The sequence below is a fragment of the Benincasa hispida genome, chromosome 8, assembly GCF_027475165.1.
Source record: "Benincasa hispida cultivar pf3 chromosome 8, pf3_genome.v1.1, whole genome shotgun sequence".
Classification (NCBI taxonomy): Eukaryota; Viridiplantae; Streptophyta; class Magnoliopsida; order Cucurbitales; family Cucurbitaceae; genus Benincasa; species Benincasa hispida.
This window is the reverse complement of record NC_143485.1, coordinates 37496983-37521641: the sequence shown is the minus strand read 5'-3', so window position 1 is coordinate 37521641 and position 24659 is coordinate 37496983. Positions and strand designations below refer to the sequence as shown.

Below are 24659 nucleotides of genomic sequence, written 5' to 3'. Positions count from 1 at the left end.
TCCGATTAGAAGGCCAATTAAGATTGTATGGTATATTCAAATCTCAAAAATTATTATCTAATAAAAAATTAAATATTATCAACAAAATTAATTATTAAAAAATTATCATCACAATCTTTTTATTCATAAAAAAAAAGCAAGTTATTAAGGTTTAGACGACATACCAAAAAAAAAAAAAAATATATCTTTTAAGTGGAATAGCCCACCTCATGTTTAGGCTCCAATTATGATAATTGATCCTATAATTAATTAAATGTTATTATTTCAAATCCTTCTACGTTAGAGTGTTTACTATTTTTAACCTATATTAACATAGTTCGTACCCCAGTATATAGACCATAGCCTATAGACTATTATAAGTTACCTCGAACATAAAAGAATTGTTTTGAAATTTGGATATTATTAACATAATTATTATATGTGGATAATATTAATAATAGTTAGTGGACATGCATGCATCCAAACATCATTAATCAAAGTCATATGTTGTTGTGAGCTTATGTTGACTTTAAAAATTAGATAATAACTTATTGAATCGATAAGATAAAGATTCTTTCATTGGTTCGTACATGCAATTTATCGGCTATTTGAATAAGTAAAATATGTTGATGCATCTAATATTTATATAGGTGTACAATCTATTTAAAACTACACATTGTTATATAAATAGTTTTAATTATTTTGTCGTATAATTGGAGTGGTTTTACCAATTTAAGTATTACTCTTTTTATATATAGTTTTACTTGTTTAATATCAAGATCGTATATATTTCAGATATTTGTATCAATGATTATTGTTTTTTTTTTTTTTTTTTTTAAAATATTTCCTTCACTTTTTTTTCCTAAATGTTAGATGATAGCTTTTGACTCGTGAATGATATAAGTTTTTGCTAGTTAGATTAACTCTTTGATATGTTATATATTTATAATTCGTGCAGGTAGGTTTTAGCCTCATCTATTGATATAAATTATTGTTTATTTTTCTTTAGAAAATGGTTGGCAATGTATACTGTCTAATCTCTTTTCTCTTTCCTATTTGTCTTCATCTTTTCAATGTTCTGTCCTCATTTTTTTTACAAATTAATGAATCAATACCATTTTCTTTCAATAATCAGCTAAGATGGGGAAGGGGAAGAGGAAAGTAGTTTTTTTCCCTGCTTCTTTATAGTTGTTTTACTTTTATCATTATTTATCCTTCTATTTCTGTTAGAAGAAATGAAGAAACCTGATCCAATAATGAAAATGAGATTGGTGAAACGAAAGATGGAGGGAAGACCACGTCGACAAGCTGAATGATGAACATGTGTGGGTGAAAACTCTTCCACTTCTCTGTCGAGTAGGTGAGATAACTAGTTGAAAGATTAATATGGTAAAATTACTCTCTCTTAACTTAGGTATGAAGGTTTTCTCTCAATTCTCTCTTAATTTCTCTTTGGATTTTGCAAGATAAATTGATAATTTTAAGCATGTAGGTAAAAAATGAAAAGGAGAAGAAGAAGTTGAAGACATTGATATACGTGGTTCGGCCAATGGAGCCTACATCCACGAAAAGGGGGAGAAAATTTTATTGAAGGCTCTTACAAGAAGATAAAACTCTTTCTTTTTACAAATTTCTTCTCATGAATGTAAAATAAAATTTAAATGTAGATATACTTATATAGTATGTAGATTTCGTTACACATTGTTAAGAGACTGCTGTAAAGAGTTTAAAAAAAATTGTTGAGATCATATTTGCTTCAAATCTCCACCTTGATCTCAATTCTTGTAGCCTTCACCCTTCCAAATCTGATCTTGTTTAACCTCTTTTAGGGAAATCTAAGCCAATCAACTCTAAGTATTTGAGGAGCTTGAGCTTTGAGATGGGCTTCATGAGCATGTCAGCAGTGTTTTCAGAGGTATAAACCTTTAACACTTCAATTTCTCCTTGTTCTATTATATCTATTACAAAATGATACTTAATGTCTAGCAGTGTTTTCAGAGGTATAAACCTTTAACACTTCAATTTCTCCTTGTTCTATTATATCTATTACAAAATGATACTTAATGTCTATGTGTTTGGTCCTTGAGTGATATTGTGGGTTTTTGGAAAAATGGATAGCACTTTGGTTATCATAGTAGATTTTAATTACTGATTATGATATACCAAAATCTGCCATGATCAAGCCTTAATGCCTCTTTAATTTCTTCTGTCAATGCTATATATTCTGCTTCTATATAGATAGGGCTATTGATTGACTGTAAATTTGCCTTCCAACTTAGCAATTAGGACCATATAGAAATAGGTAGCCTGACAGAGATATCCTTTTGTCTAAATCCCCTGCAAAATTAGAGTCAACATAATCATACAAATCTAGATTTGTCTCTTGTGTGTTCTGATAGGCCAACTTTGCATTTTTAGACCAAATTAGGTACTTAAGTAATCCATTTAGTAGCTTCCTGATGTCTTTTTCCAGGTTAGACATATATCTACTCACAAGACTACACAATAGGATAGATCAGGCCTTGTTGAGATAATTAAATACATTAAACTTCCCACTGTTTGATTGTAAGGAGTTGTTGTATCCGAGTTAGATGTTCAATGTCTATTTCTGTAGGAGAATTAGCTGAAGATAGTTTAAAATGATGTGCAATAGGGATGGTTATTGGTTTGGCATTAAATAAGTTAAATCTTCTTATTATTTTATCACAATAGCTAGCTTGACTGATACTTAGATTAGAGGTATCCCTGTTGTCTTGTGATTTCAATCCCTAGGATTTTATTTGATTGACCATATCCTTCATGTCAAACACTTTCTTTAGAAGATATTTGACATGAGCTAAATCATCTTTAGAACTCCCTGCTAACAACATGTCATCAACATATAGAAGTACATATATCTTTTTCCTTATAGAAAATTGAATTCAAATAGGTATAAAATATCATAGGTATCATTTGAACCCAATACTCTCTATGTAGTCATTAAAAACCTTCTGTACCAGTACCTAGAGGACTGTTTGAGTCTATCCATAGATTGACTTATTTAGAAGATAATAAAGGTCCTTCTTCCCCTTTTCCTCAAATCCTTGAGGCTGCACCATGTATATAGTCTCATCTAAATGCCCATTAAGAAGGTAGTCTTGACATCTAGCTGATCTAATTTTAGGTTATCCTAAGCAACCAAAGGCAATAAGAGCCTAATAAAGGTCTGTTTTACCATTGGAAAATATCTCAGAATAATCAATGACCTTTCTTTATGTGAATCCCTTAGCCACGTGTCTTGCTTATATCTAGGCTTCTGATCAATAGTAATTCCCTTCTTTAGCTTATAGATACATTTGGATGCTATTAGCTTTGCATCCTTTAGGGAGAGAGAGCTAGGGTCCATGTGTTCTTCACATTTAATGATTGCATTTCCTCACATATAGCTTCAATCTAACTTCTTGCGTCAGGGAAGCTCATTGCCTCATCAAAGGTAGTTGGCTCTTGGTCACTCAGGGCCACTATAGCATTCAAAACTAGGTTCATATAGTTTGTTTTAGTACACCTAGCTGGAGGAACAATCACCCTTCTCTGTTTATCCCTTGCTAGTGAGTATTGACTCAAATCAGGTTGAGCTGCAACATTTTCTCCTTGCTCACTTGTTGTTACCTCTTCTTCTTCTGAATCACTTAGAGGATTGACATCTTGTTGATGTATCTTTTGGATTATCCATCTCAATTCTAGTGGTAGGGCTCTTAGGAATTTCAACAGTCACATTTTCCTTTTGGATAAACATTTCCTTCTCTCTAAATGTAATATCTCCATGGACAATGAATTTTTTCTCAATAGGATTCCGCATCTTGAACCCCTTTTGTTGATGTATCTTTTGGATTATCCATCTCAATTCTAGTGGTAGGGCTCTTAGGAATTTCAACAGTCACATTTTCCTTTTGGATAAACATTTCCTTCTCTCTAAATGTAATATCTCCATGGACAATGAATTTTTTCTCAATAGGATTCCGCATCTTGAACCCCTTTTGTTGATGTATCTTTTGGATTATCCATCTCAATTCTAGTGGTAGGGCTCTTAGGAATTTCAACAGTCACATTTTCCTTTTGGATAAACATTTCCTTCTCTCTAAATGTAATATCTCCATGGACAATGAATTTTTTCTCAATAGGATTCCGCATCTTGAACCCCTTTACTTCATCTGTGAATCCCACAAACATAGCCCTAGACTTAAGTTTACCTTGGTTTTGATGTATGCATCCAACACATCTAAATACCCTTAGGTCTTCTAAGTTAGGAGGATGTTTGGACGACTTCTCCTCAGGTGTTAAGAAGTCTAACGATGTGTGTGGGCATCTATTTAAGATATAAACTGTATAGGTAGTAACTTCAACCCAATATTTCTTACTGGGAATAACATTAGAAAATAGGCATCTGACTCTTTCTATGATTGTTCTATTCAACCTCTCTGCAACCCCATTTTACTAAGGTGTATACCTAATTGTCTTGTGCCTAGTGATTCCATTTTCTCTACAAAACTTATTAAATTTCTCATTACAAAATTCCAGCCCATTATCTTTCCTTAGGTATTTAATTTCCTTTGTAGTTTGCTTCTCTATCATGAGTTTCCCTTCTTTAGATTTATCAAAATCTTGATCTTTAGATTTAAGAAAGAAAACCCAACTTTTTCTGAAGAAGTCATTAATAAAGGAAAGCAAATACCTTGAGCCACTTAAGTTTGGAGTTGGGGCTGGTCCCCATAGATCAAAGTCAATGAAGTCTAGGATAGATTTGATTGACTACTGTGCCTTTGTGAAATTGTGTATGGTGGCCTTCCCCAATACATAATGCTCACAGAAAGTAAATTGATCAAAAATCCCTTTAGGTAGAATACCTTGTTTAAATAGAGTTTCTAGCCCCTTAGCACTGATGTGTGACAACCTCTTTTGTCAAATGTCAGCCTTTGTTAATTCCTTAGTGGTCACTGTATAGGCCCCTGTTATCATTTCAGCCCCTGTCATCATTTCAACTCCTCTTATCACAAATAGGTCATTGACCTTCTCTCCAACTAGGACTACCTTAGAATCTTTAAGAACTTCAAGAGTGTTGGGGTTGTTGCCTTAAATCTCGTGGGTCTTGTAGTTTTTAATTGTAATATACAAATGATTTATTTATTTAATAAAATATGAGGTATTTTATTTGATATTTAGTAGCATTAACCACAAAACCAATAAACTCACATACGAGGTTGTCTTCTGTTGCTTAAACATGTATGTAGAGACGTACAGGTGGATCATGTTTAAGTGATAACCTAAATGTTTTGTAGTTGATAGAAAAGGCTGGATACTTTATCCTAGTGATACTACGAATACGACCCCCTTTGTAGATATTACAATTATTGTAAAGTGATACAAATGATCTGATCTTAATCATCCATGTAGAGATATGTGAGTGGGGGTGTTCTATAGAAAAGAGTTTGTATAAGACTGGACCACGAAATGATTAGTCTTATTATATAACGTCGTTATTAATAAAGACTTACATTTCACAAGGATGACCATCAGTGTCATGACCTAAATCATGAGTGAGTTGTGAAATCCTGCCTATGAAGGCGATCCTTTGATTTGTATGGGTGAGAGTGGCTAGATCGCCGACTCAATAAGCCTACCATTTTGAGGATTCATTTGATTGGGGAGCTGAAAACACGGCTACACAAGGCGAAATTCACTCATTCCCTAACGTCAGGGAAAGTAGATAAATTGTTGATTCCAGGGCTTGAATTGTTGGGGTTGATGCCCTAAATCTCGTAGGGTCCTATGGTTTGTAAATTTTTTTGTACAAACTCATTGTTTATTTAATAAAATATATGATATTTTATTCCATTTTCAGTTGCATTAACCACAAGCCAATAAACTAACATCCAAGGTTATCTTGTAGCTTAAACATGTATGTAGAGACATATGGGTAGATCATGTTTAAGTGATAACGTAAATGGTCTGTAGTAGATGGATAAGGTTGGGTACCTTATCCTTGTGACATTACGAACCATTTTGTAAGTGTTACAATTGTTGTAAAGTGCTACAAATGATCTGATCTTGATCATTCATGTATAGACATGTGGGTAGGGATATTCTACACAAAAGAGTTGGTATAAGTTCGGACCACAAAATGTCTAATCTCATTATATAACACCGTTTATAATAGAGACTTATATTTCACCAGGAGGTAACATGACCTGAATCTTGAGTGAGTTATGAACTCTTGCCTATGAGGGCAATCCTTTGATTTGTATGGGTGAGAGTGGCTAGAACGCCGACTCAATAAGCCTACTATTTTGGGGATTCGTCTGATTGAGGAGCTGGGAATGAAGCTACACAAGAAGAAATTCACTCCTTCCCTGAACTCGGGGTAAGTAGATAAATTGCTCCCTTAAAGGCTGATTCCGGGGCTTGAACAATGTAGAGCCATACCCTCTCCTTGCCCGAGAGGGGTTTAGTCATAGTTGGACTATGATCTGTTGTTCATTAGAGGAATCAATGGAACTTAATGAAGGAACTCTTGTGAAGAGAACCTTGAGGAGAAGCGGATAGTCCACATTTCATTAATTATCGAATACTATCTTTACAGTAAACATACTACAAATATGCATTTAAAGTTAAATTACAACATGCTTTTATAAGAAACAAGTTCAAGAAATATTACCTTTAAAGAACCTTTCTTCACGAATCCCTCGAACAGTTACGAACCTCTTGAAGACCTTCTTTAACGAAACCTCAAACAGAAATCTAGACACAACCATAATGGAGTCCTTGGCATTCTCGGGATAAGAACTCAGGAGTGGTGGGCTCTGACTGTTTTGGTTAGGAGGGATAAGTCTTAAGGTGGAGGAAGAAGAAGTTGAGAGATTTCACACATAGGGCAAACTCACATGACTTTTCTGTAACAAACTCTCAATCGTTCAACGTATCAGCAACAAGAAGAAGGATTTTTTTTTTCTAGTTTGCCTAAAAATAACCACCACCCACTAATGTGGGTGGAGAGAAAAGATGGGAAAAGAAGTTGTAACTCGCTTTCTTATTATTCAAATAATAATAATAAAATATAAATAAATATGATAACTAACTTATCATATTATATTTATATTAAATTATATGTTATATCAAATATAACATATAACCTATAGTTTTAATATTGTATCACATACAATATAAACTATAGTTTATTTTCTCTATTTTATGGCATTTAATATAAATCATATTTGTATTAAATTTAACAACTATGAATCACATTCATAGAAAATATATTTGAATCTCATTCAAATATTTATTTCCTCCCATTTAAGTTATAATGTATCAAATACATTATGACAATTATATCACATATAATTGAAATAATTTAATTACATCATATATAATTAAATCCCTCTATTAATTTGAACAATTCAGACTAACCCAAAAATCGATTCTCAACTAAATCTTTTTTAGCTACCAAGGGGACCTCATAGACCTGTAGCTTGAAGCTCCAACGACATGAATAATTAATTAAACTCTTTAATTACATTATTCACCATCCGTTAACTATCAGACACTCTACTAAAGACCGACAGCTGCACTCTTCGCACTACAGATATATTTCTGTGTCCATTGGATATAACCAATCAACAGTACGATGATCCTTCACAAATTGCTTGTAAGTACAACTGGCCAAATTACCGTTTTGCCCCTATAGTTACATCTAACTCTTTAAGTACCATTGATCCCTCTAATGAACAATAGATCATAGTCCTACTATGACTAAACCCCTCTTGGGCCAGTAGAGTATATGGCGCCACATTGTTCAAGACTCGAAATCAGCCCTTAAGGAAACAATTTATCTACTTACCCCTACTTCGGAGGAGTGAATTCTATCTTGTGTAGTTGTCTTCCCAACTCTCCATTCAGACGAATCCCCAAAATGGTAGGCTTGTTGAATTGGCGATCTGGCCACTCTCACTCATACAAATCAAAGGACTGCTAACATAGGCAGGACTTCACAACTCACTCAGGATTCAGGTCATGTTACCTATGGTCGTCCTGGTGAAATGTAAGTCTCTATTATGAACGAAGTTATATAATGAGACTAAACATTTCGTGGCCCGGTCTTATACAAACTTCTTTGTATAGAATATCCCCACTATCTAATACATGAATGATCAGAATTAGATCATTTGTAGCACTTTACAATAATTGTAACACCTACAAAGTGGGCCATACTCGTAGTGTCACCAGGATAAGGTACCCAACCGTATCCATATACTATATACCATTTAGGTTATCACTTAAACATGATCCACTCGTATGTCTCCACATACATGTTTAAGTTACAATGATAACCTTGGATGTTAGTTTATTGGTTTGTAGTTAATGCAACTAAAATATCACATATTTTATAGACAAAGTGAATAAAATATCAAATATTTCATTAATCACATAAAGAGTTTATTCATACAATGTTTACAAACTATAGAACCCTATGGGATTTAGGGCATCAACCCTAACAATCTCCCACTTGACCTAAAGCTAGTGGGTTGTACAATATAAATAAAAAATGAAGTACACAAACAATAAACTAGGGGATAACACGCCCAGTACAATATCTCCCACTTGCCCTAGTCCAGACGTGGTCTGTCCCATAGACCCATACTCTGCAGGTGACCCTCAAACTCTATAGCCGTGAGGGCCTTTGTAAATGGATCAGCAACATTGTGCCCCGAAGCTATCTTTGTGACAATCACGTCCCCTCGATGCACAATCTCTCGGATGAGATGATACTTTCGCTCTATGTGCTTGTTGCGCTTATGATTCTTAGGCTCTCGAGAATTAGCCACAACACCACTATTATCACAATAAAGTGTGATGAGCTTTGACATGTCTAGAATAACTTCCAGATCAGTCAAGAATTTCCTGAGCCAAACGGCTTCCATAGCAACTTCTCAAGCCATTATATACTCAGACTCCATGGTGGAGTCCGCGATGCACCCTTGCTTGGTGCTTTGCCATACTACTGCTCCTCCGTTAAGAGTAAACATTGATCCTGATGTAGATTTCCTAGAATCCTTATCAGTCTGAAAATCAGAGTCCGTATATCCCATAAGGATCAAATCCTTAGAACCATACACAAGAATGTAGCCCTTCATTCTCCATAGATACTTGAGGATGTTCTTAACGGCTGTCTAGTGATCTAATCCTGGATTAGATTGATATCTACTTACTATCCCCTGCAGATGTCAGGTCTAGTACATAACATCACATACATCAAACTGCTAACGATAGATGCATAAGGGATTTGTCTCATCTTCTCAACCTCCTGGGGTGTCTTAGGACATTGTTCCATAGACAATGTAACTCCGTGCCTGAAAGGCAATAATCCCCTCTTGAAATTCTGCATCGAATACTTGACAAGTATCTTGTCGATATACAACGCCTGAGACAGTGCTAGCATTTTTGTTCTTTCGATCTTGAAAGATCTGAATACCCAAAACCAACTGAGCCTCTCCCAAATCTTTCATTTGGAATTGGGTTGCTAGCCAGTTCTTAACTGTAGTCAGTAAACCTACATCATTCCCAATGAGTAGGATATCATATATATCATTCCCAATGAGTAGGATATCATATATATACAACACTAGACCAATTAAAAACCTTTTGCTCTTGACCTTGGATTATGAATCCCTCGGGCTGTACCATATAAATGGTCTTTTCAAGATTGCCATTAAGAAAAGTAGTCTTGACATCCATTTTCCATATCTCATAGTCATAATATGAGGCAATGGATAGGAGGATCCAAATAGACTTCAGCATGGCAATAGGCGAGAAAGTCTCCTCACAGTCAACTCCCTCTACCTATATATAACCCTTTGCCATCAGTCTAGCCTTAAAGGTTTGCACTTTCTCATCAGAACCCTGTTTCCTCTTGTAGATTCATTTACGACCTATAGGTTTAACCCTATCAGGTTGATCTAGAAGATGCCATACTGAATTGAAGTACATAGACTTCATTTCGAGATCCATGGCTTTCATCCATTCATCTCTGTCAACATCCTAGATAATGGATCCTCAACTTCGCCATTAGCTACTATAGCTAGGATTTTTGTTAAACCCATATAACAAATAGGTGGGTTTGCACCCTCAAACTACGTCGAGGTTTCCTCAATACTTGAGGTGTATTTGACATATTAGATGAATCTACTTCAACAACTCTTGTTGAGGTACTAGGTTCTTCAATAACTCTTGTTGAAGATTCAATAGTTTCTTTGGAAATCTCATTCAACACAATTTTACTTCTGGGTCTATACTCTCTTATGTGGTCTTCCTCAAGAAAAGTAGTATTTGTCGATACAAATACTTTATTTTCTTTGGGATCAAAGAAATAACCACCTCTCGTTCACTTGGGGTAGCCTACAAATAGGCACAACTTTGAACGTGGTTCCAATTTCTTAGGATTAGCCTCAAGCACATATGCTGGGCAACCCTAGATTCTAAAATGACGTAAATTAGCTTTAAGACCATTCCATAACTCCAAAGGTGTTTTGGCAACACTCTTGGAGGGAACACAGTTCAAGATGTACGATGTAGTCTTCACTGCATAACTCCAAAACGAGTTAGTAAGGAAATGTAACTCATCATAAACTGAACCATGTCCAACAGGGTTTGATTTCTCTTTTTTAATACACCATTTTGCTGAGGTATACCAGGTACTGAGAGTTGGGATACAATTCCATGTTCTATCATATAGTTCTGGAATGTTAAATCCATAAACTCTCCACCTCGATCAGATCGAAATGTTTTAATCGTCCTATTTAATGCATTTTCAACTTCAGCCTTGAATTCTTTGAACTTTACAAAAGATTAAGACTTATGTTACATGAGATAAACGTACCCATATCTTGAATAATCATCAATAAAAGTGATGAAATATTCATAACCTTCTCTGACTTTTACATTCATCAGACCACAAAGGTCTGAATGTATTAGCTTTAGAGGTTCCTTGGCTCTTTGACCTTTTCCAGTAAAAGGTCTCTTAGTCATCTTGCCTTCAAGGAATGACTCACAACGGGTCAAGAATTTTGTTCTAACTTGCTTAGAAGTCCATTCTTCACCAACCTCTCAATCCTATTGAGATTAATATGTCCTAGTCTTACGTGCCAAAGTTGGGCATTTTCCTTACGAGAAATTCTAAGTCTTTTATTTTTAGTTACAACAGTTTTAAACATTTCTATGTTATGGAGGGCATTTATTGCTAACGGTCTAGCACATACAATATATTTTTCAGTTTTGCAGAACATATATTAACATCATTCTTTGTAATAAACACTTTATTGAAAGAAAAGTTAATTTGATAATTATGTTCTAATAAACACTTTATAGAAACTAGATTCCTTTTTAAATCAGGAACTACAAATACATCATTTAAAATGATAAATTTTCTCTGTAAAGTTAATCGTAGACCTCCCACTGCCACAGTTGAGACGACGTGTCCGGTTCCAACTCGCATCATCATCTCACCAGCATCAAGTTGCCGCCAGGAACTAATTCCCTGAAATGAAGAACAAACATGGTTAGTGGCCCCATAGTCAATAATCCAGGTAGAATCATCATTCTCCATTAAATAAGTTTCCAAGTTAAGCAAATCACATTTACCTTGTTTGGCCTTCTTTTTTTCTGCCAAATATCTGAGGCAGTTCATCTTCTAGTGCCCATCCTGGTTACAATAGAAACATTTTCCCTTGTCAACCTTGATAGTTTGTCTACCCCTTGGAGCAGCAACTCCTGGGTTAATAGTAGCTTTCCCCTTTCCACCCATCTTCTTCTTCCACTTTTTGGTACTGGAGGAAGAAGGTACAGACTTAGTTCCAGAGCTCGAACCTTTCTAGAACTTTTTGGAAGATGAAACAACATTTGCTTCACCCTTCTTCTCCTTGCTTTTCAATAAGGTTTGAAAAGTCTGTAGCTCGTTGAGCAGGGTAGTCAGGTTGTAGTAAATCCTGTTCAGAATAGCATTGCTACGGAAGTGCAGGAAACTTTCAGGTAAAGATTGCAGAATGATGCTAACTTGGCTGGCCTCATCGATGCTTGACCCGTTCATATCTGCCACGTTAAAGTGGATCATCATGTTGAGAATGTGTTCTCGAATAGATGCCCCCTCTTACATACGGGCCTTGAAGATGTACTTAAGAGCATCGTGCCTGAGCTGTGCAGACGGTTGTCCGAACATTCCGCTCAGGGACTCCATGATCTCACAGGCTGTGAGCATGGGCTTATGCTTCTTGACCAAGACTTCATTAAGGCTTGCCAAGATATACGCTCAGGCCTTCACGTTTGCCCTTGTCCAATGCTCGTATGCTTCTCGAATATTTTGAGGAGCATTAGAAGGTAGAATGGGAGGACACTCCTCCATCAGGATGAAACGCAGGTCATCGATGATTAAAATAGTGTTGATCGTATTTTTCCAACTAGCGTAGTATTGGCCAGTTAATTTATTGGTGGCAAGTAAACTAAGAGTCGCGGTAGCCATTTTAAATTGCTGAAAAAGAACAAACTTTATTTAGTCTACTTGCATTAAACCACTTTTAGAAAACCAATCAAGTTTTAGCAAAACAATCTAATGTATCCTAAGTGACATTTATTTTGCAATGATGCTTCAGTGAGGCAGGACAAAAGTCACCGTAGGGTGACTAAGTGCCCCTTCACTGAAATTAGACATTTTCAATAATTAGACAAAAACAACTCATTGTAACTGTAACTAATAGTCACCATTGTTTAGTCTAGAATTTGTTAACATCCTGAACAATTCTATGTAAGTGTAACCGCTCATTTTAGGTTATAAAGTCCCGCTCCAATGAGCCAACCTTAGGGAAAAGCCGATTGGAACAAGAAACTAAAGCAACTCTATCCATTTCTAGAGATAAAATAAAGCGTCATGCAATATTGTCATCCTTTAGGGGACACCCACGATGTCTCGAGGCAATGCATGAAACTTTATCTAACCTAATGAGAGAGACCGAGGGATATGCCGTCACACATCCCCCTTCAACTTACTATAAACATTCTCTCCATTCACCTTAGTATTGACCTACCCAAATGCTACTCGTAGAGGGACACCCATGGTACCTCGAGGCCGAGAGTAGATATCACGGTGTGAACTTTTAGGGAAAAATGTGTAGAGGTTAAACGGAGTATCATATACTCCATTTTCCTCCCAGCGAGTGTTCTACCTAGGGTTAACTAACTTAGGAAAATCCCGCTACTAATTTAATCTAAGTGATTGTTTAATTTGCTAAAAAATAACTCTTGTCTTTGATGATTAAACAACTTTGATTCAAGTCTCATTAAATTCTTTAATAGATTTTCATCAAACTTGCATGCATATAACAAATCTATCTAATTCATCTTTCCAAGTAGGTTCCCAGATATGGGTGCGACGTTTCCATCGACTTAAGTACCCCAGCCTAGCTAGAATCCACCTTAGACATAAGATCCCTTATAGATACATTTGTTACATATTTAATCTTTTATTAAAAATCAATTTAATCCTATTAAACTAATTTAAAAGATTAAACTTAGATTTCTAATCTCATTAGAAACGTGATCTTAGGTCTATCTCAATCATATTTCAAAACAATTTTAAAAAATGATTATAGCCTAAGGTTTGCATGCAACTCTTTATTATTGATTTTAATTCTAATTTCATTTATTATAACAATTATAAGTAAATGAAACAATTAAAACCAATCATTACATGATAGACATACATAAGTTCATTATAACAATTATAATTTAACCTAAGGTAATATCATGCTTCATGCAATGTTCGTTCATTACTAATATATAACTTTTATATAGTTAAGTAATGAATCATGCTATAGCATACATGCCATATAACCATTCAACCTTATATTATAATACTTATAATATAAATGTTGTATGGATATGCTACAATGCATGCATACTATACTATAACTCTTATATTATATGATGCTGAGCATGCTTTATGTAATTTAAATCATGTATACTAATATATTATAACACTTATAATATAAAATGATAAATGCATAACCTATAGTGGATATTAAAACTATGTGGCATACATTATGGCATATAATAAAAAACATACATCACATGTATATTTATACTAAAAGTTGATGGACCAGGATAGAAACTCTCTAAACAAGAAATTAAAAGGCTAACTATTACAAAAATGAGTCCACCGGTTCGAAACAAGTGAACTGAGTCTTGAACCATTCGACCCAAACCACTCCTCAAAGAACCCTTGTAATTGATCATGTAGCAAAGGCCTATGCGTCGAGCAACTATGCGTCGAGTCTATGCGATCGCGTAGCTAATGACTATGTGATAAGCATGATAGTCTACACGAACGTGTAGAATGCAAGCTTGCATCGAGTATCCAATACCATGCAATCGTTCAGCAAGCAAGCACCTATGTGATCATGTAGCCAACACAACACGATTGTGTAGCAAAACCTACATGATCGCTTAATATTAGCTATGTGATCGTTTAGAAAATGCTACATGATCGTGTAGCAAACTCTACACGATCGCATAACAAAAGCTATCCAATCGTTTAACTCTAGCTACACGATGCGGTAACCTCTGTTTCGTCTTCGCCATCAAAACTCCAATCTGCAACCCTTCTTTGAAGCTTCATGAGTGACTCAAAACTAACAAATCTACAGACTCGATTGCAATGTTTAATGCCCAAAAACATAGGGGCCTTTACAACCAACTTTGTAGAATATACTTATTCTTTGAAGAAGAGGCAATATCAGGCTTTTTAGAAGACAATCCTTGTTTGTCAGTAGTAGTAACATTTACTTCTGATTCTAGTCCTTTAGTCCTCATCATGGTCTGGTAAGCCTGTAGCTCATTGAGGAGCATAGTCAAGTTATATTCTATTTCGTACAGAACTGTAAGGAACTCTTCAGAAGAGATTCAAGAATAAAACCAACTTGACTCTTTTCATCAACAACAACACCGTTTACTTCTGCCACGTTGAAATGGAACATTATGTCCCAGACATGTTCTCTAAAAGAGGCTCCGTCTTTCATAGGGCAGTTGTAAACGTATTTGATAGCATTATGCCATAGGGAGAAGAACGGTTGTGCAAACATCCCACGCAGAGATTCCATAATCTCTTTGGCAGTACTCATGCTCTCATGTTTCTTAGCCAATACACCAGATATGCTGGCAAGGATATAGGCACGGGCTTTTTCATTATCCCTGATCCATCTGTTGTATGCATCCCGAACATTTTGGTTTGCAGTTGAGCCAGGAACGGAGGACACTCCTCTGTTAAAATGAACCGTAGGTCATCTATCACCAATATAGTATTTAGGTTTGATTTCTACATAGCATAGTTATCCCCGATAAGTTTATCAGACGCCAATAGTTGTACTAAAGAACTCTTCATTCTGAAAAATATAAACAAATTTTATTAGAGAATTGCTTTTAAACCCAACCATGTTTTAGTAAAGTAATAATATACCTAAAATTCTCATTATTTTGGCAATGATACTATAGCAAGACATTCTTGACTAAATATTATCCCCAGAATAACTCATATTCTGATAGTCATTTAGTTAACGTTTTTTATTAGAACTTACTAACACTTTAAAAATTTCGTAAGTGTAACCCTCTATTTTTAGACCTCAGAGGTTGAGTGATGACAGACAAAAATGCACATCAATGTAGGCCTTTTATTTAGAATTATGAGGGCTATTAAGTAGAATATGCGGTGAATATGTTAGGAATTCATGACAAAACAAGTTTGCGTCGATCGACATTAAGAATCTTGGCTAACCCACTATTATGTGTTATTATGCGTTCGATTGTCTATCTTTGTAGCTAACGCGGGAAGCGATCGCATACGTGGAAGCCGGGCTATGGTAAAGACGACCGCATGCAGGGAATCTCCCCATTGCAGAAGCGAATGCATACGTTCAACGCATGGATATTGTGGCCATCGACCGCATGCGTCCATCGCATAGAAGTTGTGGTTGTCAAACGAATGTGGTCATCGCAGAGAAGTTGTGGCTACATAATGATAACCATAATAGAAGGATGAACACAAGGCAGGTGGAATGCAAACATGAACGCATACCTCGATAGAATCAAAATATGATGTTGACATTTCACCTACTACGCCCTTAGCAGCAGAGATTTAGAAAATGACCATCGCGCTGCGAATGTCAGAATCGGAGCAACTTCATTAATGTTGTCGGTGATCCAGCTCTAAAAATAGAAGCCGTTGAGCTGAATTTCAATTTATCCAAGGTTTTTCACTTGAGGCTCCCTGCCTTTGGGCAGATCATTGTGATCCAGACCAAAGCGTGAGAAGATAGCTTGAGAGTTCTTCATCTCTTTCATCCATTTCGAGTGACGACCAGAGCCTTCGTCGGAGTTAGAGCTCAAGAGAGTCTGCTCCACTGCCCATCCATGGCGCCACCGGCAGCCTTGACACACATCTGCTGGAAGCAAGACATTGCTTCCAGCTTGTCCTTCCATTTCTCTTCTTTCCTTATATTGTTTTGTATTACATTTTCGCTTAAGGAATTAATACATTTTGTGATCAATGCATTTCTATATTTTCCTTCAATTCCATCTCCATCTTCATTTACTTAGCATCCTTAACTTTCATTGCATCATTGAGTAAGACTGTTAGAGTATCGCATACTTAATCATGTGGCATAGGAATATGAAACATGTAGCAAACTGTGTGTGTTGCGTGAATGTTGTGAGAAAACCTTATTTTCTTAGTGTGAAGCTGTAGCAACGCTTGTCTATAAGCGGACGCAATGCTTGTCTATGAGTAAAATCAGTAACAACTAACTGCCTAGGAGGGTAAGTGGTTGGTCGTATTAAGCAATATAAGCAGGTGTTCACTAGAGATAGGAATAATCCTACGTCAGCCAGGTTTATGTGATTACCTTGTCTTATGAGCGCATCATTCATCATTTAGGCAAACTTGGGAGAGTAGTCTAAAAACCAGATTAAGACTCGAGAGAGCGGATCAAATAGCATAAGCAAGAATAAGGAATTTAGAGATAAGCTCCATTTGCTATTACACAATGTATGCACCTTACGGATACGATATTGCATGCGTCCAGAAGTAGGATACGGTGGTATGTGGTCATCACACTTATGTGTGAGAGCACGTGAGCGGGTTATAGAGACTTAGAAATAGGCTTCTCCGCACTATCGCATATACATCGTATGCATCCTAGAATTAGGCACAAGTGTGTGTAGCATGATCGCATAGCTTGTGCTGGCTGGGTTGCCCTTGTGGTCAAGCTTAGTGTTACAGTGAAGACATCTTCACATTCTATCTATTTTTCCATGCATTTTACTACGCGTCAGCAGTTGCCATGTCTCTACCTTTTTTTCATACTTCCACTGTTTAATCTGTTAGTTAGGAGTAAGAGTAGTGCTTAGCTTATCACCCCCATCATTCTTTTATTTATCCGCCGCAAATGCATCACCGCATACATTTAGTCCCTGAGTTGGACCTCGAATCACCCGAGAAACTTGCGTTCTCGTTATACTTGGTGAGAGCATAAGAAAACTTGTGAGAGGAATGCATGGTCATTGTATATGAGATCAACGCATACATTCCATTCCGATGCATGGCCACCGACGCATAAGATCCAGCGCATAACTTAAGACTTGCTTTGCATCTTACATCCACCTAATTTTTAATTCCTTACTAAATACTATCCCCAGAATAACTCATATTCTGATAGTTATTTAGTTACCGTTTTTTGTTAGAACTTACTAACACTTTAGTAATTTCGTAAGTGTAACCCTTTATTTTTAGACCTCAAAGGTCGGCCCCAATGATGCTATCGAATTGGAAAGTCAATGTTGGAAACGACCTAAGAAATCCTATCCATTTTTGGAGTTTGAATTGTTCCGAATCCTACGTTACAACCCTCTTAGGGGATAGCCGTCGTTAAATGACTAGCGAGATCGATTTAAAGACGACAAGTAGGCACAACATAGGAATCTCACGGTCCAAATAAATGGAAAAGACCGCAGGACACATTGACACATATTCACTCACTTTCTGAATGGATGTCACTCCCAGGGTGACATGAAACGTCATATAAATCTCACTGTGTGAACTTTCTATTGACATGAGAGTTGAAATCAATATATCGTATATTTGATTTTACATCGAACAACTTCCCTTCATTCACCTTGATATTGACTCATGCAAACACTTTCCAAATGGAGGTCACTCTCAGGGTGACATGAAGCGTCACACAAATCTCATGGTGTGAAACTCTTAGGATGTGAGAATGAAAATCAAAATATCACTCTGTGAATAACTTCCCTTATTCACCATAATTTTGATTCATGTACTCACTTTTCGAATGGAGGTCATTCCTAGGGGGACACGAAGTGAAACGTGGATCGAGATTATGAACTCTTAAGGACACGAGAGCTAAAAATGACATATCATATATGTTATTAATCTCTCACTAAAGCATTCTAAATTCCCACTGAAGTGTTCTAATAACATATCATATATGCTATTGAACTCCCACTGAAGTATCCTAACATTTGCTTTACTTAGGTTTGTTCCGGCTAATTAAACAATCTATGTCTAGGTTTTTATCCAAGTAAGATGTTTATATTTGCATTTAACCTACAATGTCAAGGTGATAAACCAATTTTGAAACCTCACACGCTCACATATTACTCATAAAAATGGTTAACAACACTCAATTATTCGGCTATAATCCCCAGGTAGGAGGTGTTCTACAAATCGACAAATTAAATACCTCAAGCCTTAGACAGAATTATATATCGGTTGAGTTTGTAACCATATTTTACAAGATGTTGACCTATTTTAACTATTAAAATAGGTGATTAACCTATGTGAGCATGCAACTTATCTTTGTTATAGATTTTAAATGTCTAACCCAATTTATAACAACATACAAAATTTTAGACAACTAAACATCCATAATATACATCAAAGGCATTCAACATTTAATATAACATTTGCATTAAAACATATGAAACCCTATACATGCATACTATATATTATAACACTTTATAACATACTTTTAATGCATGTAACATGCTTCCTATATGGTGGAATTTTAAATCTACATGGCATGCTTTATGCACATACAAGATTTATTTAATTATAACATACATCACATGTATAAATAATTAAACACAAACTGATATGGTTTTTTTTTTTTGGCATTTTCAAGCAAGCAAAGGCCTAATTATTACAAAAACAACAAAAACCGGCTCCAAAACACTTATGGATTGCTCGAACCGCCTTGAATCGGACCCAAACCTCTCGAACCGGACCTCCAATGCTCAAAACTGTGCTGAACCAGGAAAAAACCATCGAGTACTATCAAGCATCAAGTATGCCATCAAGTATTGAGTATGCCTTTAAGCACCATCAGGCATTAAGTTTTTCACTAAATACCAGCACGGGGCAAAAACCATCAAGTATGCCTTTGAGTATCATCGTGTATCGAGTATTTCACTAAATACCATCGAGTATGAGCATCAAGTACCATCGAGTATGATATCATGCATCGAGTATTTCACAAAAACCATTGAGTATGAGCATCGAGTACCATCGATATGGCATTGTGCATCGGGTATTTCACTAAATACCATCGAATTGCTCATCGAGTATGACATCGTGCATCAAGTTTTTTAGCATCGAGCATCGAGTATTGGGCAGTGGCTAAAACTCTAGTTCCTACTACTCGACCTTCTTCACTTCTTTCTTCAATTACAACCTAATTGCAATTCTAATAACTCCAAAAAAATTACAGACACTTAAACACACATTAATGTTCATCAAACAAGAGCCAATACTCATAAAAACCATATAAGTTCATCATTTTCATACAACTTATGAAAACACCCACCAAGCCAAAGTTAAACCAAATTGAATGCTTAAATGATGCTCTAATACCAATTGTTGGATTTAGGAAGCAAGCAGCGGAAGAAAAACAGAATCATTAAGCATTTTAATTCATTAATTTTGGCTTCAAACTAAACATGCTTATAAACTAAAAAGAGAGTTTCAACACTAACCTTTGAAGTGCCTTCACGATCTTCAGCTGCAATCTCATTCTTCTTTGGATGTGAACCACCACAAGGTCTTCTCTACTATCCTCTTGGAGCCTTAGATTGAGGTGTGAGACTCAAAACAAGCTTGAATCGAAGGGAATTAAAGAGGAGGTTACTAGTATTACACAGTGTAAAGAACACTTCTTCAAACACAAATTCTCAGCATTCAGCAATCATTGCTCTTCTTCTTCCATTCAAAATTCTAGTTTTATATTGCATGACTTTCATGCAACTAACAGCTTTGCATGAATCACAACTCATGCTTGAATAATTGAGCTTAAGAGAAATGAATTATGTGTGAGTTGCTAAAATTTAAATGTGGAAAAATCCAACTTTTGGGATTTTTCCATTTTCAAATTTCCTTTGATTTTTTTTTTTAATTTTGTGATTTCCAAAATCAAAAAACATTTCAATTAAAAATTGAAATTTTATTAATTTTATAAAATGAATTCAATAATTAATTTTCTAATAAAATTAATAAATTAATTAAATAATTTAATTGATTTTATTAATTTAGTATCAAATATTAAATTAATTCGTCACCAATTCCATGACCATGAATCTTTATTCATGAATTTAATATTTAAATTAAATATTAATCGATTCTCCAATTCCGTTTAATTCCAAAATTAAACATGAAATTATATCACATATAATTAATAATTCCTTTAATTCTAGTTTGAATGTTTTAAATCCACTTATCACGCTACTTTCAGGCTAATCCATTTGTGAGCTAGTAGGGGGACCTAGTGGACCTACAGATCATGTGCTTCAACGATCCGAGATTAATTGGCTAAACCCTTTGTACCGAATTAACCCTCATTCTTTAACTACTGGGTCACTCCACTAAAGTCCATAGTTGCACTCCTCTCACTGTAGATACACTGTGTTTACTCGATATAACCATGATTAGTAAGTTAACCCTTCATAGGTTGTTCATCATAACAGTTGGGTCAAAAGATTATTTTACCCCAAAGATTACCTCTTGTTCCTTAAGTGCCATTGATCCTCTAATGAACAATTGGTTTGTAATCCGATCATCAAACTAAGTCCCTCTTGGGCCAATGGGAAGGTGTGGCCCCTTGTTCAAGACTCGGAGTCAGCACTTAAGGGAATAACCTCACTACTATCCCTGAAAGTGAGCAAGAGTGAATTTCTTCTTGCACCAGTCCCCAGCTATCTACCTGATCTTACCCCTGAAATGGGAGGCTTATTAAGTTGGCGCTATTGAGCCAACTCTCACCTATGCAAATCTAAGGATAATCCCAAATAAACAGGAGTTCATAGTTAGCTCAAGATTAAGATCAAGTTACCTAGGTCATCGTTTTGAAATAGTCAGTCTTAAACAATGAACAATGTTATAAAGTAAGAGTGACTTATTTCTTGGTCCGATCTTGTGCAAACTCATTGCACAGAACGCTCCCACTCCTTATGTCATGACATGTACAAATTAGGATCACTTCGTCTGTAGCACTTTACAACTTCTTGCAACAACGATAGAGTGGGCTGCATCCGATAGTGTTACCAGAATAAGGCACCCAACCTCATTCATATACTATAGATCATTTTGACTATTACTCAAATTTGATCCACTTTTATGTCTCCATATAAAGTTCAAGTACTCATATAATAGTCATGGATCTTTTAGTTTATTAGATTTATTTTCAAAACAAAATAAGAAATTCATATATTCAATAACAACATTAATGAATTACAGAATGAGTTTATTGTTTACAAACCACGAGTTTTAGGATATAAAACCCAAAAAATTAAACATTCACTTAGTTAAAATTAGTAGCTGAGTTTTTCCTAAGTTAATTAACCCTAGATAAAACACTCAGTGGGAGGAAAATGGGGTATATGATACTTCATTTTATCATTTACACATTTCTCCCTATAAATTCACACTGTGAGATCTACACTCGGCCTCGAGGCACCATGGGTGTCCCCCTACGGGTGGCATTTGGGTAGGTCAATAACAAGGTGAATGGAGAGAGTGTTTATAGTAAGTGGGAGCAGGACGTATCCCTCAGTCTCTCTCATTAGGTTGAAATAAAGTTTCATGCATCACCTCGTGGAATCGTGGGTGTCCCTCTAGAGTATGGCAGTATTGCATGACGCTTTATTCAATCTCTAGAAATGGATAAGGTAGCTTTAGTTTCATGTCCCAATCGGTTTTTCCCTACGATTGACTCATTGGGGTGGAACTCTAGAACCTAAAATGAGGAGTTACACTTACAAGAATTGTTAAGCAAGTTAACAAATTATGGACCGAACAACGGTGACTATTAGTCACAGTAACAAAGTGTCGTTTCTGTCTAATGGTTGAGAATGTCTCATTTCAGTGAAAGGACATCTGATCACCCTACTATGACTTTTGTCCTGTCTCACTGAAACATCATTGCTAAAATTGGTTGGTTGTTTAAATGATTAATGCAAATTAAACTAATTTGAAAATAGTTTGTGATTTTTAACAATTTTATTATGGTTACCGTTGCATTAAATTTTCTTGTCGTGGATAAATTAACGAGTGAAATTTATGCTAGTTGGAAAAACACCATAAACACAATATTGATCATCTTCATTTTTTCCTCGTGGAGAATTTTCCTCCCATTCCAGCTCCTAATGCTCCTTGAAACATTCAGGAAGCTTATGAGCATTGGATACGGGCAAAATGATAAGGCCTGAGCGTATATCTTGACAAGTCTTAACGATGTCTTGGCCAAGAAGCATGAGTCCATGCTCACAGCTCGTAAGATCATGGAGTCCTTGAGGGGAATGTTCGGACAACCGTCTGCACAGCTCAAGCATGACGCTTTGAAACACATCTTCAATGCCCGTATGCAAGAAGGGGCATCTGTTCGAGAACATGTTCTCAACATGATGGTCCATTTCAACGTAGCGGAGATGATTAAGTCAAGCATTAATGTAGCCAGTCAGGTTAGCTTCATTTTGGAATCTTTACCAGAAAGTTTCCTACATTTCCGTAGCAATGCTTTTTTGAACAGGATTGACTACAACCTGACCACTCTGCTCAATGAGCTATAGACCTTTCAATCCATGATGAAAAGAAAGGAATAGAAGGGTAAAACAAATATTGCTTCTCTTCTAAGAAGTTCCACAGAGGTTCAACCTCTGGGACTAAGTCTAGGTCGACCTCTGGGACTAAGTCTATACCTTCTTCCCCCGGCACCAAAAAGTAGGAGAAGAAGAAGGGTGGAAAGGGGAAAGCTAACCCTGTAGTTGCTGCTCAAAAAGGCAGAAAATTGATCAAGGCCACAAAGGGAATTTGTTTCCATTGCAACTAAGATGGGCATTGGAAGAGGAACTGCCCCAAACTTGGCAGAAAAGAAGAAGGCCAAGCAAGGTAAATCTGATTTACCTTTTTTGGAAACTTGCTTAATGGAGAATGATGATTCTGCCTGGATTACAGATTCTGAGACCACTAACAATGTTTGTTCTTCATTTCAGGGAATTAGTTTCTAGCGGCAACTAGATGCTGGTGAGATGATGATGCAAGTTAGAACTGGGCATGTCGTCTTGACTGTGGCAGTGAGAGGTCTCCGATTGACTTTACAGAATAAATTTCTTATTTTAAAGAATGTATTTGTAGTTCCTGATTTAAAAAGGAATCTAGTTTATGTAAAGTGTTTAATTGAACAAAGTTATAATATCAACTTTCTTTTAAATAAATTGTTTATTTCTAGGAATGGTGTTGATACTTGTTCTTCAAAACTAGAAGACAATCTTTATGTGCTAAGATCATTAGCAACTAATGCCCTCCATAACATAGAATGTTTAAGACTACAGTAACTCAAAATAAAAGGCTTAGAATTTCTCCTAAAGAAAATTCCCATCTTTGGCATCTAAGACTAAGAGACATCAATCTCAAAGGATTGAGAGATTGGTGAAGAATAAACTTCTAAGCAAGTATTTACTTGTGTGTGAGTTTTGCCTTGAAGGCAAAATGACTAAAAGACAATTTACTGGAAAAGGTCACAGGGTTAGAGAACCTCTAGAGCTAATAAATTCAGACCTTTGTGGTCCAATGAACGTCAAAGCTAGGGGAGGTTATGAATATTTTATCACCTTTACAGATGATTATTCAAGATATACGTACGTTTATTTAAAGCAACATAAGTCTGAATCTTTTAAAAAGTTCAAAGAATTTAAGGTTGAAGTTGAAAATGCATTAAACAGAACGATTAAAACATTTTGATCTGATCGAGGTGGAGATTTTATGGATTTAACATTCCATAACTATTTGATAGAGCATGGAATAGTATCCCAATTCTCAGCACCTGGTACACCTCAGCAAAAATGGTGTATCAGAAAGGAGAAATCGAACCTTGTTGGACATGGTTCAATCGACGATGAGTTATGCTTCCTTATCTGACTCGTTTTGGGGTTATGTAGTAGAGATTGCAACATATATCTTAAACTGCGTTCCATCCAAGAGTGTTGCTAGAACACCTTTAGAATTATGGAATGTTCATAAAGTTAGTTTACATCATTTCATAATCTGG

At 35.8% G+C, this 24659-nt stretch overlaps 1 long non-coding RNA gene across 2 annotated transcripts; it reads left to right on the top strand.

Moving 5' to 3' along the window:
* The first annotated feature begins 761 nt into the window (after window positions 1-761).
* On the top strand, window positions 762-16592 carry LOC120084225 (uncharacterized). Of its 2 annotated transcripts, none has more exons than XR_005483592.2 (3): window positions 762-1339; window positions 1472-1894; window positions 15868-16592. It is a non-coding gene; the product is annotated as an uncharacterized LOC120084225 (long non-coding RNA). The 2 variants fall into 2 exon arrangements; XR_016531198.1 differs by having other exon boundaries at window positions 907-1393.
* Window positions 16593-24659: the final 8067 nt, after the last annotated feature.